This window comes from Crinia signifera, chromosome 4 (genome assembly GCF_055691185.1).
Source record: "Crinia signifera chromosome 4, ASM5569118v1, whole genome shotgun sequence".
In the NCBI taxonomy this organism is placed as follows: domain Eukaryota; kingdom Metazoa; phylum Chordata; class Amphibia; order Anura; family Myobatrachidae; genus Crinia; species Crinia signifera.
In genome coordinates, this window is record NC_139220.1 from 13,992,026 (window position 1) to 14,010,000 (window position 17,975).

At 45.6% G+C, this 17,975-nt stretch overlaps 1 protein-coding gene across 2 annotated transcripts in view; it reads right to left on the reverse strand.

The window, feature by feature from the left end:
- The window catches only part of FAM180A (family with sequence similarity 180 member A), a 114,012-nt gene that overhangs the window by 70,295 nt on the left and 25,742 nt on the right, over positions 1 to 17,975 (reverse strand). Inside the window, exon 2 of one of the 2 annotated variants that reach the window (XM_083181167.1) lies at positions 14,228 to 14,286. The exons of the other annotated variant lie outside the window; for it this stretch is intronic. The gene's annotated coding sequence lies outside the window, so the exon portion shown is untranslated. The remainder of the gene's footprint in view (positions 1 to 14,227; positions 14,287 to 17,975) is intronic. 2 annotated transcript variants of the gene reach the window in all.

The following is a 17,975-nucleotide window of genomic DNA, read 5'->3' on the forward strand; positions in this document are numbered from 1 at the left end:
TAGAACACCCCACTTAAAGAACACCACACAAAAGGCACAGAGGAAAGGTGTATACAGCAACAGTGTAAAAACGGTACTTGTGTAGTTTCACGGCACCACACGTCTGAGTCCCCTTGCGGGGCTCGCTTCGCTCGCCCACGCTGCGGGCTCGGTGGCTCGCCACGCTATTTAAAATCAACTCCATGCCAACATGGATAGTGGAGGTATGAACTATCCATGTTGGCATGGAGTTAAGTTACTTTTTTTAACATAGTTTGTTGCGAGCGTAGAACCCGGAAGTAGCACGGCGCCGTGAAACTACACAAGTACCGTAAAAACTGTCAAAGACAGAGATGACCATAATAATGATAATAAAGCTAACCAGGTCTCCTAAACTGAGAACTTACGGAACCAAACAGGAAAGAAGCTGCTGAGAGAAAACTCCAGGAAAGAACCCAGACAAACAGGAACCAGGAACAGGCTGACCAGAGACAGGTGGATATCTGTAGCAGAAGCTATCACTGGCGTGGCTGTGCAGGGCTGACTCCCTTAAAAAGGCCAGTGTGGCCAATCCCCACGGAAGTAGCCCAACCAGCCCCCTGACCCTTATAACCAGCTGCAAATGGGCGTGCATCCTGGCTTCCAGGCATTGCCTGGCAACCACCGAGTGAAGGAAGTGACGGACGCCGCCATCCTCTGGTGTCCTTGGTTGCCAAGCAGCTGCAGAAGGCACCGACAGAAGCGGTATGCGGCCACATAATCACCTGGCCTCCCTGTTTGTTGAGCAACCGGCCAAGGAGACACTGATGCCTGGGAGCGTGACACCGGGAACAGCGGCACGCATTCTTGGAGTGCAACAACCAGGACACACATTGAACATGGGCCCCGAACATATAGCTAAAACTGACCTGCAAGTTCCGTAGAGGGGGGCCATTAACGATATTGAGTGTACACACACTAGATGATGTTTCAAACAATATCACTCAGAAGGTCCTTTCTGAGCAATATGTTTTAAAATATCCTTGTGTATAATATGTTGATCATTATTAGCCGACATTGCATTAGATCAACATGAACAATAGATGAACACATTAAAAAAAAGACATGTTTTTTTTTCAATTTTGTTTTCTTCATTTTTAACATTTTTCATACTTTCCATAAATACTAAAAGGGCCGGCGGATCGGGAAGCAGGGGCGGGGGGAATCAGGAAGAAGTGGTGAGGGGAATCGGGAAGCAGGGGTGGGGGTATCAGGATGCATTGATGGGGATTAGGAAGCAGGGGCGAGGAGAATGGGAAGCAGTGGGGCAAGGTTGAATAAGCTCAGCAAACAGTTGCAAACTCTGCAGGAGGGGCAGCCAGATCGGCAAAGTGGATGGTGGTGTGGGGGAAGAGGGGGCGTGCCACAGAATGTGGCGTGGCCAGAGGTAGTGCATTGGGTATGGTTAATGAGCACATCATGGTCACACCCCTATACAATGCAGAGGGGTGTGGCTACAATTACACAATTGAGCACGAATAGTATCATCTGCATCCCAGTCCAACCACTGCAAGGGCGGTTGGGTGGAGGGCAGGTCCGGCTCCCGATGACTTTCCGGGGAAAAGGCGGGGTAGGTTGGCAGGCAGAAACTTTGGTGTTAATGTATTATGTATAGGATGTAAACTGATTGATCCCTAAATACTAGACAGGTGCGCGTAACCTTAGTGTTTTGGTTCAGATTTAGATTTCTTGAAAAACAAGAAAAACAGCTAAAATCAGGTGATTTGGACCAAGTTTAGTTTTTACAGTATTACTAACATCCGCCAGAGCACAACTCCCAGAGACAATGGAGGCAGCTGCCAACGGGCTCCAGCCCCAGAAGGGGCACCTGCATGTGCAGCACCTGTGTGATTCAAAGCAGGAACCAAGTGTGACCTCTGATATTCCAGGGGAGCTGTGCTGTGCACCCAATGCTGCTACAGAGATAAGCACCATACACACTAGCCAAGTAATGTAAAGATATCGCTCAGAAGGGCTAGTGTGTGCGCTCAGTATCGGTAAGGACACCCCACCTGCTGAACATGCAGGATGACATTCGCTACATAGCCAACAACCTATCCAGGTGATATCATGGAAGTATATAATTTGCCAATATGTGTTTAGAACCAGTGTGTACACTAAATAGCGTTTGACCAGTGGCACCGCCGATATAGTGACCTATATGGACGGTTCGCCTACTGTAGTTGTCTAATGTGTATGGGGTTATATTCCCCTCTGTACCAGGAGCCCTGCTAACACCAGTAATAGGGTACGGAACAGCTCCTGTCTGGTACCGCTCAGCCTGTGCGGCAGTATGCTGATTCCGCAAACCTGACCTCTGAATCGCAGAAGCCCCGATAATCCACTGCGGGGTCCCGGGCCCTGTAGATTGGCTGAGACTGTTAACTACTTGGGTATACCTGATATACCATGGTAGCGCCACATATATATCTATAGACACACATATACATATATACATATTTGTGTATATGTTCAGCTTGAGTATCCCTCATCAGTATAGCCAAAACCCTTCTTTGTTCGGGGGAGGGGAGTGTTTTACCCCCCTTGTGTCTTTTCATAGTGATGATGCCTCTCAGAGTTAAGATGGACGCGATGGGCACCGGGGACTCCTGGAGCAGCATAAATAAAAATATTCCCAAATCCCCCCAGAAAAACCTTATTCAAAATGCTCCTGGTCCTGTACATTTTGTATAAGGGATACTCAACCTGTACATACAGTACTGTATATAGGCATTTGGAAAGAGTGAATCATTTCGTTTTAACAGTGAAAGAAATTTAGTGCGGCATATGTGATGATCCAGCGTCCTTAAATTAAAAATGTCTTTATTCATTTTATCTGTCACCTGCAGACATGTCTGCTGAGACCGTGGGACAAGGAATTCCTGCTGCTGCTGAGACCGTGGACCTGGAGGAATCTCTCACCTAGTGTGAGCTCCAACAAATATCTTACACCGCGGTCCCTGACAAGATCTCTCCAGCGCAGCCTCGGAGTGTCACCTAGGACGAGACACAGCTCTCCTGCTACTCCGGCGGCATATGGCAGTAACACGCACGAGACATGACAGTAAGGAGGTCTCCGCCCGCCGCAGTGTTCAGCGGCTCACACTTGGCTTGCTGGCCGGTGTAGCTGCTTCTCACCATCTAACACTGGTAGGCGTGTGACAGATCAGTGCACCTACGTACCCAAACTGGGACCTGCTGAGAGCCCCCCCATCTATAGCAAGGAAGCATAACATCGGCTGTTGTCCGTACCGATCAAAGGTAATAAGTACATCTACTCCGTACCTGACTCTGTGCTAAAAAGCTCTTAAAGGAATATTTCCTGTGGATTACAAATTTCTGTTGGGAGAACTTACAAATTATCCACCGATCCCCCTACTGTTGTCCCCCAAATACAGCGCTGGGAATTCCACCCCTATAAATCAGGACACCAATATCTGGTCTTATATGCGCATATTTGAACAATCAACCGGGACCTGGTAATTATATGCCATACACATATAGCACCATATTGATGCACATGTTTTAAAGTATTTATATGCATGCATAACATTTTGTGTATTTGTGTATATATATTGTCTATTAATTTATATATTTATTTTTATGTTATTTGTTTATTAATTAAATTGTTTTAATTTGTGTGCAAAAGGCGCCTACTGGTACTTCTTTTTCCTACATGTCAAATACTCTTACAGCTGAACCAATGTGACATCACAGAGGTAAGAGGTATAACATTTATGTCAGTAGTCCCTAATTCACTGACTGTATTACCCATGTACCTTTATTTCTATAGCCTTTAATCCAATAACAGATCGCTTATTATTCAGGTGCTCTCTCCCTTTAAAAGAAAAAAAAAATGTATTATGACATCACAGTGCAGTGATGTCACAATGCTCTTGGTGTTGCTATATAAACTCCCCCCCAAGGAAAAGGCCTCAGAGCTGTTATGAAGAGGATGAGGATGAGAATGACAGCGACTGTGTGTGTACGAATCGTATACTGTGAGTATAACAACCTGTGATAAGTAACATTATATTATATTTGTCAGGTACCCAGATAGATCCCGGGGGATTAGCCATGTTTCTGTACATAGGTGACGCCTATTCCTGGGATAAATACATTGTGAAGTTTGTCCCAGAATATCCCAGACCCCTGTGTATAATATCCTAAATCTCAGCGTGTTCCCCTGTAGTCATGCAGAGAGCACAATAGTAAATGATTAGAGAGTACAGTTATATGTTTTATGTTTGTATATAGTGGTAGATGTAGGTGAGGGGGACGGTACGGGGGCGTGGTTGCTGAGACTCATCATCGTAACCACACCCACTGATATATATAATTCAGATATTACTGGGGGGCGGGGCTAGGATGACATTTGATTTAATCTATTGTCTTTGTCTTTCAGTTATTGCGTTTTTGCCATTGATATATGGCCAGATTCCTGACATGGAGGATCTGAATGTAAGTATAGACATTTAGTTTGTTCACAGTTTTGTTATATGTGAGTCACAATGTTATTTTTGTATCTTTATAGCTGTGTCGTTGCTTAATACTTCTTTATCTTTTATATTATAGAATACAGAATTACCACCAGGGATAAATGTGGAAAGTAACATCGGGGAGATCACCCACATCTCCAGCTACATGAAAGACGATGAGGACCTCAGCGCAAGAGTAGCAGCGCCCAGGATGCAGAGCAGCAGTATGCTGAATGAGGATGAGGACCTCAGCGCAAGACTGGGAGGAGTGCTCAGTATGCCGGAAGAGGCCAGCGCCCCCAGCGCCACACCGGGAGAGGCCATTGACCCCAGTGCCAGACTGGGAGAGGCCAGCACCCCCAGCACCACACTGGAAGAGGCCAGCGCCCCCAGTGCCACACTGGAAGAGGCCACGTTTCCCAGTGCCTTACTGATTGAGGCCAGCACCATTAGTGCCTTACTGGTTGAGACGAAGGCCCCCAGTGCTAGACTGACAGAATCCAGCACCAGATTGGGAGAAGAAAGCACCAGACTGGAAGAAGGAAGAACTCCCAGCATTACCATCGGAGAGACCTTGGGAGAGACCAGCACCCCCAGCACCAGTGTGAGGGAACCCAGCACCCCTACTACCACCAAGGAAGAGGCCAGTGCTCCCGGCACCAGTGTGGGGGAGGTCAGCACCTCTACTACCATCAAAGAAGAGGCCAGTGCTTCCGCAAAAAGGATTTTGCTATGTGTGTTACTCGCGGTGTTTATTATCAATTTAATTATCTTTTCGATATTAATGTATCGCATAAAAAATCAGCAGAAGGTGCGCGATATTGAATGTGGGGATCCATGATTGTCTCCCCATCATCAGCATCATAGGAGAAGTCAGGGTCCCCAGCAACATCTGACAAACCCGCGGGCCCCCAGCACCATCTGAGGGGCCAATAAATAAAATCTGATATATTTAGTAACACAATTCTGTTTCCCGCATGTTATTGGTATTGTGAGCGAGTGGCGCGGAAGCTGTTACATCGCTGACAAGAGTTATACTGGGGGTGTTGTATCATAAATGCAAATATAATATCAGCAGTCCGTATAACCAGGGTGATCACAGCCATAAAGCTATGTATCCGGGTCACCGGCAGATTAGGTAGGCATACGCGCTCAGCCGTTACTGTGCCTCCTAATAGCGTGGAGGGAATGTGTGGGACAGTGGTCATTACTCCAGGCGACACTTCAGCGCATCACTGCACCACTAAGACACATATGTCTGACAGACAATGGTATATCTATAACATATATACTTATGCCATATAGGTTTTTTTTATTAAAAAAATTAAGGGGGGGGGGGGGGTGTTAATCTCGTCTATTTAAATAGGAGTAATTCAAAGGGTCCAGCCCCGCCCCCATCAATGTCCACCTGCAACTCCTCTCCGGACATTTCAACAAGCAACAGATTGAAAACAACCTTAAGTAATAACAGATCACTACTGTCGGTATCCTATTAGCTACTATAAGTTTGTGGTTGAAAGGAAACCCCTAATAAGTGCTGGATAACCTAAAGCACCATACACTGCACTCTGACCGACCAGGTAGCTTCCTTGCACATTTAGTTCATGCAGATAGACCCGGGACGACCGTTACGGAACTATTAGATACTGGAGGCAACGTGGTGGTTACTACCCCAGACATAGCGACAGTTTTTATGTCTTTCTACAAGACCTTGTATGAGTCCCGACTAACCTGTACCCAGGCAGCCCTGCAGACCTTTGTGCAATCTGCCCGCTTACCGCAGCTGAACTCGGAGGCCCGAGATTTTTTAGATGCACCAATTACATTGGGGGAAGTGGAGGGGGCCCTCAACGCCTTCCCGGGAGGCAGGGCGCCCGGCAATGATGGCATCCCAATTGAGCTGTACAAAAAACACAGCGAGGTCCTTGCACCTAGATTACTCACTCTTTTTCACCAATTGTTTGAGGAGGGTGTCTTTCCCTCTTCGATGTCTGAGGCTATCATTGTCGTGCTGCCCAAGCCTGGTAAGAATCCTAGACTTCCAGACTCCTATAGGCCAATCTCCCTGATCCCTACCGATGCTAAAATACTGGCTAAGGTCCTGGCGAACTGACTAGGCTCTATTATTACTTCCATTATACACCCTAACCAAACGGGCTTTATGCCAGGAATGTCAACAGCTATCAATGTTAGGCGGGTGTATACTCATCTCCAGGCTTCTCATTCGGAGGGGGGAGCATCAGCCCTAGGCGTTCGATTCGGTGGAGTGGCCCTTTCTGTGGGAGGTTCTGGGGAGCATGGGTTTTGGCCCATCTTTTATTAAGTGGGTACAACTGCTGTACTACCAACCTAGAGCTAGAATTGCAGTAAATGGCTTTGTTTCCCCTTCCTTTCCCTTGGCTAGGAGCATGAGACAGGGCTGTCACCTATCCCCTACACTATTTGCCCTTGCGATTGAACCATTGGCATGCTTGATACGCAACCACCCGGGAATTGTGGGTTTGACAATAGACACAAGGACAGATACTATAGCACTATATGCTGATGACGTCCTTCTTTTCTTAAAGGACTATAGTGTTGCGATGCCCATAGTCCTCTCCACATTTACTGAATTCAGTACCTATTCAGGCCTCTCTATTAATTGGAGCAAGTAGGCTATTATGCTACTGAGGGGTGCACCCCTGACGTGCCCAGAAATCCCTCTCCCTTTATGTTGGGTCCCTCAATTTAAATATCTAGGTATTATTATTACTAACACTTCCTCAAATTTTATACCTCTCAACCTCGCTCCAATCTTAATGTTTATCAAGGATAAATCTGGTCCTTGGAGTAGGTTACCCCTTTACAGTTACTGGGAGGGTCAACTTGATAAAGATGGTGGTTCTGCCAAAGCTCCTTTACGTCCTTCAGCAATCCCCTGTGTATAAACCTGTCGCCTTTTTTAGAAAGCTGAATAGTATGCTAAGTTCACTAATTTGGGCTAATAAACGTCCCAGGATTAAATTAGATACACTCACTAGGCCTAGAGTTGCTGGGGGCCTGGCGTTCCCTCACTTTCGGTTTTATTACTGCGCAGCACAACTCGCACACCTTAGGCGGCGGGTTCAGGATACCAATGTGGACTCGATACATGCTGCATTTATTAAACACTGTGTCCCTGGTTGTACTCCGGTACAGTTGCTATTAGGGGCCAAATTGCCTCCGCATAGTCCCCCTATATTGACTCAGGCAATTAAAGTATGTCAGGGAGCTCAGTCCCTTGTCGGGTTTTCAGATATTGATCCAGAGACATCCCTCTGGCATTCTACTCAATTGCCGGAATTGCAAACTATTGCAGGGAAACGATTATGGGCCTCCAAAGGGGTTATTTCTCTGGGCCAACTGTACGTGAATGGGGTGCTAAAATCTTTTCAACAACTAAAAGAGGAGTTCGATCTGCCACAACTCTTTTTCTTTCGCTACTTACAATTAAGGCACGCCTTGCAGGCACAATTTAAAGACTCCCCTCCCGCCCTATCTACTTCCCCCATTAGGTCCTTCATGACTACTCTTAGTGACCAAAAAACAGTCTCTCTAACCTACTCCCTCCTGCTGTTTAATCACCATTTAGATCCCCTTACTGAACTCAAGGATCAATGGGTGCGTGACCTGGGCCCTATGGATGACTGTAACTGGATAGCCACTAGGGAATTACCTAGACTTGCTACTACTAGTATTAGATTTCAACAAATACAATTATTTATTTTACATCGAACGTAGCTGACGCCGGTGCCACTGGCTAAATTTGCATGTCCCAGGTGCTTGTCCGGGGTGGGTAATTTCTGGCATCTGTTATGGGAATGCCCTCTGGTTAGGGAATTCTGGCTTAGGGTGCATCAAGCTTTGGTCTGTGTGTGTTGGGAGCTGCCGAGGAGGGGGCTCTACTTCGAGCAGAACTACTATTTTTTATAAATGTATGTGCTTTGGCTAAGGTCATTATTGCCCGCTCATGAATGACCGCTAATGGTCCTGAATTCTCTGCCTTTCGTGCTCTTGTAAACTCCACCATTGCTCATGAGCGTTATGTCTATATGAGTAGGCAAGCCAGTGCTAAATTTGATAAAATCTGGTTGAAATGGATGGAATCCCCGTACTATACACAGGAGGGCACTAGCTAGGCGTGTAGAATGCCTAGCATCTGAAGGCCGGGCGGACGTGCAGTAAGGCAGCAATGTTTAGGATGCTACATTGAACAGCGTTATTGGGATTGGCGTAAGAAGACATCCAGCTAGTTACCATATGTTATGTTTTTGTTTTGGTTCTGTTTGTTTTGGGGGGGTGGGGGGTTGGGTGAAATTAGAAATTGAGGTTTTAATGTATGTACACGTACAGATATTCTCGCATAGATCATACAATAATGTGATGGTGTTTATTGGATATGTTGTATGTCTATGTTTGCCGAGTATAAAGTTATATACACTATAGAACTATGCAATGTACTGATCACGCTGGACCACGTTTACTCTGATCAATAAAAACCAACTTTATTAAAAAAAAGGCACCATACACAACAGACGATCCTGTCCACGGTCGATATACTGTAGTTAACAATATGGGCCTCAGATGGTCGAATTGAGTGTACATGCTGAACGATATCAGTATAGGATATCGTTCAGTAACATCACCAGTATTATGGTTTTCGTTTGTGAACCTGCAGCCATTTAGGAAGGTCACCGCGAACCCTACGCTGCCTCTGTTGTCTTCTCAAAAAGGTGATTGGCACCTGCGAAACTAAGGCTTCACCTTTAATAGCCACGTTTGGAGGGGCAAATTAGGTCTGCCGCAACTCCGGTGCCACCAGGTCTTAAATGGGACAAAGTGCCAAAGATCTTTATAAGAAAGACAAAAGGAAAACTAACTAAGGGAAACTAACTGAAACTGAAAGTAGTAACTCACGGTAACTGTCAGTGGAAACACTACAGCACTAACTAATTAAATATACAACCTAGTTGCAACAATCTGAGGCGACCCAGTCGCAAACATAGAACACCCCACTTAAAGAACACCACACAAAAGGCACAGAGCAACGGTGTAAAAACGGCATTTGTGTAGTTTCACGGCGCCAGTATGAGTCCCATTGCGGGGCTCGCTTGGATAGTGGAGGTATGAACTATCTATGTTGGCATGGAGTTAAGTTACTTTTTTAACATAGTTTGTCGCGAGCGTAGAACCCGGAAGTAGCACGGCGCCATGAAACTACACAAGTACCGTAAAAACTGTCAAAGACAGAGATGACCATAATAATGATAATAAAGCTAACCAGGTCTCCTAAACTGAGAACTTACGGAACCAAACAGGAAAGAAGCTGCTGAGAGAAAACTCCAGTAAAGAACCCAGAGAAACAGGAACCAATAACAGGCTGACCAGAGACAGGTGGATATCTGTAGCAGAAGCTATCACTGGCGGGGCTGTGCAGGGCCGACTCCCTTAAAAAGGCCAGTGTGGCCAATCCCCACGGAAGTAGCCCAACCAGCCCCCTGACCCTGATAACCAGCTGCAAATGGGCGTGCATCCTGGCTTCCAGGCATTGCCTGGCAACCACCGAGTGAAGGAAGTGACGGACGCTGCCATCCTCTGGTGTCCTTGGTTGCCAAGCAGCTGCAGAAGGCACCGACAGAAGCGGTATGCGGCCACATAATCACCTGGCCTCCCTGTTTGTTGAGCAACCGGCCAAGGAGACACTGATGCCCGGGAGCGTGACACCGGGAACAGCGGCACGCATTCTTGGAGTGCAACAACCAGGACACACATTGAACATGGGCCCCGAACATATAGCTAAAACTTAACTGCAAGTTCCGTAGAGGGGGGCCATTAACGATATTGAGTGTACACACACTAGATGATGTTTCAAACAATATCACTCAGAAGGTCCTTTCTGAGCAATATGTTTTAAAATATCCTTGTGTATAATATGTTGATCATTATTAGTCGACATTGCATTAGATCAACATGAACAATAGATGAACACATTAAAAAAAAGACATGTTTTTTTCAATTTTGTTTTTTTAATTTTTAAAATTTTTCATACTTTCCACAAATACTAAAAGGGCCGGCGGATCGGGAAGCAGGGGCGGGGGGAATCAGGAAGAAGTGGTGAGGGGAATCGGGAAGCAGGGGCGGGGGGATCGGGATACATTGATGGGGATTAGGAAGCAGGGGCGAGTAGAATGGGAAGCAGTGGGGCAAGGATGAGTAAGCTCAGCAAACAGTTGCAAACTCTGCAGGAGGGGCAGCCAGATCGGCAAAGTGGATGGTGGTGTGGGGGAAGAGGGGGCGTGCCACAGAATGTGGCGTGGCCAGAGGTAGTGCATTGGGTATGGTTAATGAGCACATCATGGTCACGCCCCTATACAATGCAGAGGGGTGTGGCTACAATTACACAATTGAGCACAAATAGTATCATCTGCATCCCAGTCCAACCACTGCACTGGAGGTTGGGTGGAGGGCAGGTCCGGCTCCCGGTGACTTTCCGGGGGGAGGCGGGGTAGGTTGGCAGGCAGAAACTTTGGTGTTAATGTATTATGTATAGGATGTAAACTGATTGATCCCTAAATACTAGACAGGTGCGCGTAACCTTAGTGTTTTGGTTCAGATTTAGATTTGGTTTTGGACTTCTTGAAAAACAAGAAAAACAGCTAAAATCAGGTGATTTGGGCCAAGTTTAGTTTTCACAGTATTACTAACATCCGCCAGAGCACAACTCCCAGAGACAATGGAGGCAGCTGCCACTGGGCTCCAGCCCCAGAAGGGGCACCTGCATGTGCAGCACCTGTGTGGTTCAAAGCAGGATCCAAGTGTCACCTCTGATATTCCAGTGGAGCTGTGCTGTGCACCCAATGCTGCTACACAGATAGGCACCATACACACTAGCCAAGTAATGTAAAGATATCGCTCAGAAGGGCTAGTGTGTGCGCTCAGTATCGGTAACGACACCCCACCTGCTGAACATGCAGGATGACATTCGCTACATAGCCGACAACCTCTCCAGGTGATATCATGGAAGGATATCGTTTGCCAATATGTGTTTACAACCAGTGTGTACACTAAATAGCGTTTGACCAGTGGCACCGCCGATATAGTGACCTATATGGACAGTTCGCCTACTGTAGTTGTCTAATGTGTATGGGGTTATATTCCCCTCTGTACCAGGAGCCCTAATAACTACAGTAATAGGGTACGGAACAGCTCCTGTCTGGTACCGCTCAGCCTGTGCGGCAGTATGCTGATTCCGCAAACCTGACCTCTGAATCGCAGAAGCCCCGATAATCCACTGCGGGGTCCCGGGCCCTGTAGATAGGCTGAGACTGTTAACTAAAGAAAAAACAAAAAATGTTCCACCAAGGCGCTGTATACTTATGAGCAGCAGGGGTCTATAATGGTGGTCACCCAACCACCAGCAACAATTTCCACAAACACAAGAATAGTCCCACTTGCGCTATAAGGATGGTTCCATGAAATTTTCTTTGATGTATCCAATTCTTCTCTCACATTCGATAATAATATATATGGAGGGAAGGAGAAAGAATAATGGATTAATATCCCATATGGTAAAAGATGGTAAAGTCTCCTTTAAGCCGTGCAGGGCATATGGAAATGGTGTATGCCAACAAGATTCCAAACGTCCCCGAGGTTCTAATGGATCACCTCAAACGTGCAGATATGAAATAGTGCTTACATGAAAGCTTACATTCATTAGGCTGTGTAGACTCCCATAAAGGTATCTTTTCACTAAGATGTCACAGTACTCCAATTCCAATAAAAACAACTTTATTAAAATGGAACAACAGCTATCAGGGATTTCCAAAGATCAAAATACCAGACTGGATGTGACCCGGGTATCAACAGTGGTAATGCGATGTATGCTTGGAATATGATCCCCAAACTGAATTTTTCATAAAAACAAGACACTTGATGACGCGTTTCGGCACGCTGCGGTGCCTTTTTCAAATACCGTGTCTATAATAAAAATATATATATATATAGCACATGTGACATCTAAAACAACTTGCAGAATATCTTTTGCATTCCAAGAAAAAAAGGGATTCTTACCAGAAAATCCAAGTATAAAGGTAAATCTGTTGGCGGCGCTGGTACAAGCAACCGCCGTGTGTATTATTCCAACAGACTGCCATACATGTATGAATGCCGGCATTATAACGCCGCAGTTCCCGGAAGTGCGGTATGATGTAACATCCGCCGGGAAACTGCGTGTGTGTACCCGCATAAAGGGTCCCGTGCTGAAATAGGGTCCCATATTTAAGTATCCACTTGGGATTACCTACATGTAGGCTGGCCGCATAAGTATCCTACACTCTTTATAGGGACACTTCTAACTCCATTACCTGATAGACGGAGTGCGCACCCAGAAATATCTCGCGCGTCACCTCCGTCATCTGGTGCTACATTAATAGTGGTCCCTCGATCTCGAGTGAAGGTCGAAACAGAATCCGCCATCTTGCTAAAGGGCATCTCTGCGTGTTTTCTGATACAAGCGCCATATTTAAAATGGGCTGTAGTAAATACCCTAAATACCCGAATAACATTCAGTTTGATTCACATAAATACTAGGTAATGCAGGTAACAATAATATGTTCTCAGCATAGGTATATCAGAAAAATAAATAAATCAAGAAATTCATAGTAAATTCAGTTTGGGGATCATATTCCAAGCATACATCGCATTACCACTGTTGATACCCGGGTCACATCCAGTCTGGTATTTTGATCTTTGGAAATCCCTGATAGCTGTTGTTCCATTTTAATAAAGTTGTTTTTATTGGAATTGGAGTACTGTGACATCTTAGTGAAAAGATACCTTTATGGGAGTCTACACAGCCTAATGAATGTAAGCTTTCATGTACGCACTATTTCATATCTGCACGTTTGAGGTGATCCATTAGAACCTCTGGGACGTTTGGAATCTTGTTGGCATACACCATTTCCATATGCCCTGCACGGCTTAAAGGAGACTTTACCATCTTTTACCATATGGGATATTAATCCATTATTCTTTCTCCTTCCCTCCATATATATTATTATCGAATGTGAGAGAAGAATTGGATACATCAAAGAAAATTTCATGGAACCATCCTTATAGCGCAAGTGGGACTATTCTTGTGTTTGTGGAAATTGAGACTGTTAACTAGTTGGGTTATACCATGGTAGAGCCACATATATATCTATACACACACATATACATATTTGTGTATATGTACAGCTTGAGTATCCCTCATCAGTATAGCCAAAACCCTTCTTTGTTCGGGGGAGGGGAGTGTTTTACCCCCCTTGTGTCTTTTCATAGTGATGATGCCTCTCAGAGTTAAGATGGACACAATGGGCACCGGGGACTCCAGGAGCAGCATAAATAAAAACATTCCCAAATCCCCCCAAAAAATCTTACTCAAAATGCTACTGGTCCTGTACATTTTGTATAAGGGATACTCAACCTGTACATACAGTACTGTATATAGGCATTTGGAAAGAGTGAATCATTTCGTTTTAACTGTGAAAGAAATTTAGTGCAGCATATGTGATGATCCAGCGTCCTTAAATAAAAAATGTCTTTATTCATTTTATCTGTCACCTGCAGACATGTCAGATACTCTGACAGCTGAACCAATGTGACATCACAGAGGTACGAGGTATAACATTTATGTCAGTAGTCCCTAATTCACTGACTGTATTCCCATGTACCTTTATTTCCATAGCCTTTAATCCAATAACAGATTGCTTATTATTCAGGTGCTCTCTCCCTTTAAAAGAAAAAAAAATGTATTATGACATCACAGTGCAATGATGTCACAATGCTCTTGGTGTAGCTATATAAACTCCCCCCCAAGGAAAAGGCCTCAGAGCTGTTATGAAGAGGATGAGGATGAGAATGACAGCGACTGTGTGTGTACGAATCGTATACTGTGAGTATAACAACCTGGTATAAGTAACATTATATTATATTTGTCAGGTAACCAGATAGATCCCGAAGGATTAGCCATGTTTCTGTACATAGGTGACGCCTATTCCTGGGATAAATACATTGTGAAGTTTGTCCCAGAATATCCCAGACCCCTGTGTATAATATCCCAAATCTCAGCGTGTTCCCCTGTAGTCATGCAGAGAGCACAATAGTAAATGATTAGAGAGTACAGTTATATGTTCTATGTTTGTATATAGTGGTAGATGTAGGTGAGGGGGGCGGTACGGGGGCGTGGTTGCTGAGACTCATCATCATAACCACACCCACTGATATATATAATTCAGATATTACTGGGGGGCGGGGCTAGGATGACATTTGATTTAATCTATTGTCTTTGTATTTCAGTTATTGCGTTTTTGCCATTGATATATGGCCAGATTCCTGACATGGAGGATCTGAATGTAAGTATAGACATTTTGTTTGTTCACAGTTTTGTTATATGTGAGTCACAATGTTATTTTTGTATCTTTATAGCTGTGTCGTTGCTTAATACTTCTTTATCTTTTATATTACAGAATACAGAATTACCACCAGGGATAAATGTGGAAAGTAACATCGGGGAGATCACCCACATCTCCAGCTACATGAAAGATGATGAGGACCTCAGCGCAAGAGTAGCAGCGCCCAGAATGCAGAGCAGCAGTATGCTGAATGAGGATGAGGACCTCAGTGCAAGACTGGGAGGAGTGCTCAGTATGCCGGAAGAGGCCAGCGCCCCCAGCGCCACACCGGGAGAGGCCATTGACCCCAGTGCCACACTGGGAGAGGCCATTGACCACAGTGCCAAACTGGAAGAGGCCAGCACCCCCAGCACCACACTGGAAGAGGCCAGCGCCCCCAGTGCCACACTGAAAGAGGCCACGTTTCCCAGTGCCTTACTGATTGAGGCCAGCACCATTAGTGCCTTACTGGTTGAGACGAAGGCCCCCAGTGCTAGACTGACAGAATCCAGCACCAGATTGGGAGAAGAAAGCACCAGACTGGAAGAAGGAAGAACTCCCAGCATTACCATCAGAGAGACCTTGGGAGAGACCAGCACCCCCAGCACCAGTGTGAGGGAACCCAGCACCCCTACTACCACCAAGGAAGAGGCCAGTGCTCCCGGCACCAGTGTGGGGGAGGTCAGCACCTCTACTACCATCAAAGAAGAGGCCAGTGCTTCCGCAAAAAGGATTTTGCTATGTGTGTTACTCGCGGTGTTTATTATCAATTTAATTATCTTTTCGATATTAATGTATCGCATAAAAAATCAGCAGAAGGTGCGCGATATTGAATGTGGGGATCCATGATTGTCTCCCCATCATCAGCATCATAGGAGAAGTCAGGGTCCCCAGCAACATCTGACAAACCCGCGGGCCCCCAGCACCATCTGAGGGGCCAATAAATAAAATCTGATATATTTAGTAACACAATTCTGTTTTCCGCATGTTATTGGTATTGTGAGCGAGTGGCGCGGAAGCTGTTACATCGCTGACAAGAGTTATACTGGGGGTGTTGTATCATAAATGCAAATATAATATCAGCAGTACGTATAACCAGGGTGATCACAGCCATAAAGCTATGTATCCGGGTCACCGGCAGATTAGGTAGGCATACGCGCTCAGCCGTTACTGTGCCTCCTAATAGCGTGGAGGGAATGTGTGGGACAGTGGTCATTACTCCAGGGGACACTTCAGCGCATCACTGCACCACTAAGACACATATGTCTGACAGACAATGGTATATCTATAACATATATACTTATGCCATATAGGTTTTTTTATTTAAAAAATTAAGGGGGGGGGGGGGTGTTGATCTCGTCTATTTAAATAGGAGTAATTCAAAGGGTCCAGTCCCACCCCCATCAATGTCCACCTGCAACTCCTTTACGGACATTTCAACAAGCAACAGATTGAAAACAACCTTAAGTAATAACAGATCACTACTGTCTGTATCCTATTAGCTACTATAAGTTTGTGGTTGAAAGGAAACCCCTAATAAGTGCTGGATAACCTAAAGCACCATACACTGCACTCTGACCGACCAGGTAGCTTCCTTGCACATTTAGTTCATGCAGATAGACCCGGGACGACCGTTACGGAACTATTAGATACTGGAGGCAACGTGGTGGTTACTACCCCAGACATAGCGACAGTTTTTATGTCTTTCTACAAGACCTTGTATGAGTCCCGACTAACCTGTACCCAGGCAGCCCTGCAGACCTTTGTGCAATCTGCCCGCTTACCGCAGCTGAACTCGGAGGCCCGAGATTTTTTAGATGCACCAATTACATTGGGGGAAGTGGAGGGGGCCCTCAACGCCTTCCCGGGAGGCAGGGCGCCCGGCAATGATGGCATCCCAATTGAGCTGTACAAAAAACACAGTGAGGTCCTTGCACCTAGATTACTCACTCTTTTTCACCAATTGTTTGAGGAGGGTGTCTTTCCCTCTTCGATGTCTGAGGCCATCATTGTCGTGCTGCCCAAGCCTGGTAAGAATCCTAGACTTCCAGACTCCTATAGGCCAATCTCCCTGATCCCTACCGATGCTAAAATACTGGCTAAGGTCCTGGCGAACCGACTAGGCTCTATTATTACTTCCATTATACACCCTGACCAAACGGGCTTTATGCCAGGAATGTCAACAGCTATCAATGTTAGGCGGGTGTATACACATCTCCAGGCTTCTCATTCGGAAGGGGGGAGCATCAGCCCTAGTTTCTTTGGACGCCGCCAAGGCGTTCGATTCGGTGGAGTGGCCCTTTCTGTGGGAGGTTCTGGGGAGCATGGGTTTTAGCCCATCTTTTATTAAGTGGGTACAACTGCTGTACTACCAACCTAGAGCTAGAATTGCAGTAAATGGCTTTGTTTCCCCTTCCTTTCCCTTGGCTAGGGGCATGAGACAGGGCTGTCCCCTATCCCCTACACTAATTGCCCTTGCGATTGAACCATTGGCATGCTTGATACGCAACCACCCGGGAATTGTGGGTTTGACACTAGACACAAGGACAGATACTATAGCACTATATGCTATAGTGTTGCGATGCCCATAGTCCTCTCCACATTTACTGAATTCGGTACCTATTCAGGCCTCTCTATTAATTGGAGCAAGTCGGCTATTATGCCACTGAGGGGTGCACCCCCGACGTGCCCAGAAATCCCTCTCCCTTTATGTTGGGTCCCTCAATTTAAATATCTAGGTATTATTATTACTAACACTTCCTCAAATTTTATACCTCTCAACCTCGCTCCAATCTTAATGTTGATCAAGGATAAATCTGGTCCTTGGGAGTAGGTTACCCCTTACAGTTACTGGGAGGGTCAACTTGATAAAGATGGTGGTTCTGCCAAAGCTCCTTTATGTCCTTCAGCAATCCCCTGTGTATATACCTGTCGCCTTTTTTAGAAAGCTGAATAGTATGCTAAGTTCACTAATTTGGGCTAATAAACGTCCCAGGATTAAATTAGATACACTCACTAGGCCTAGAGT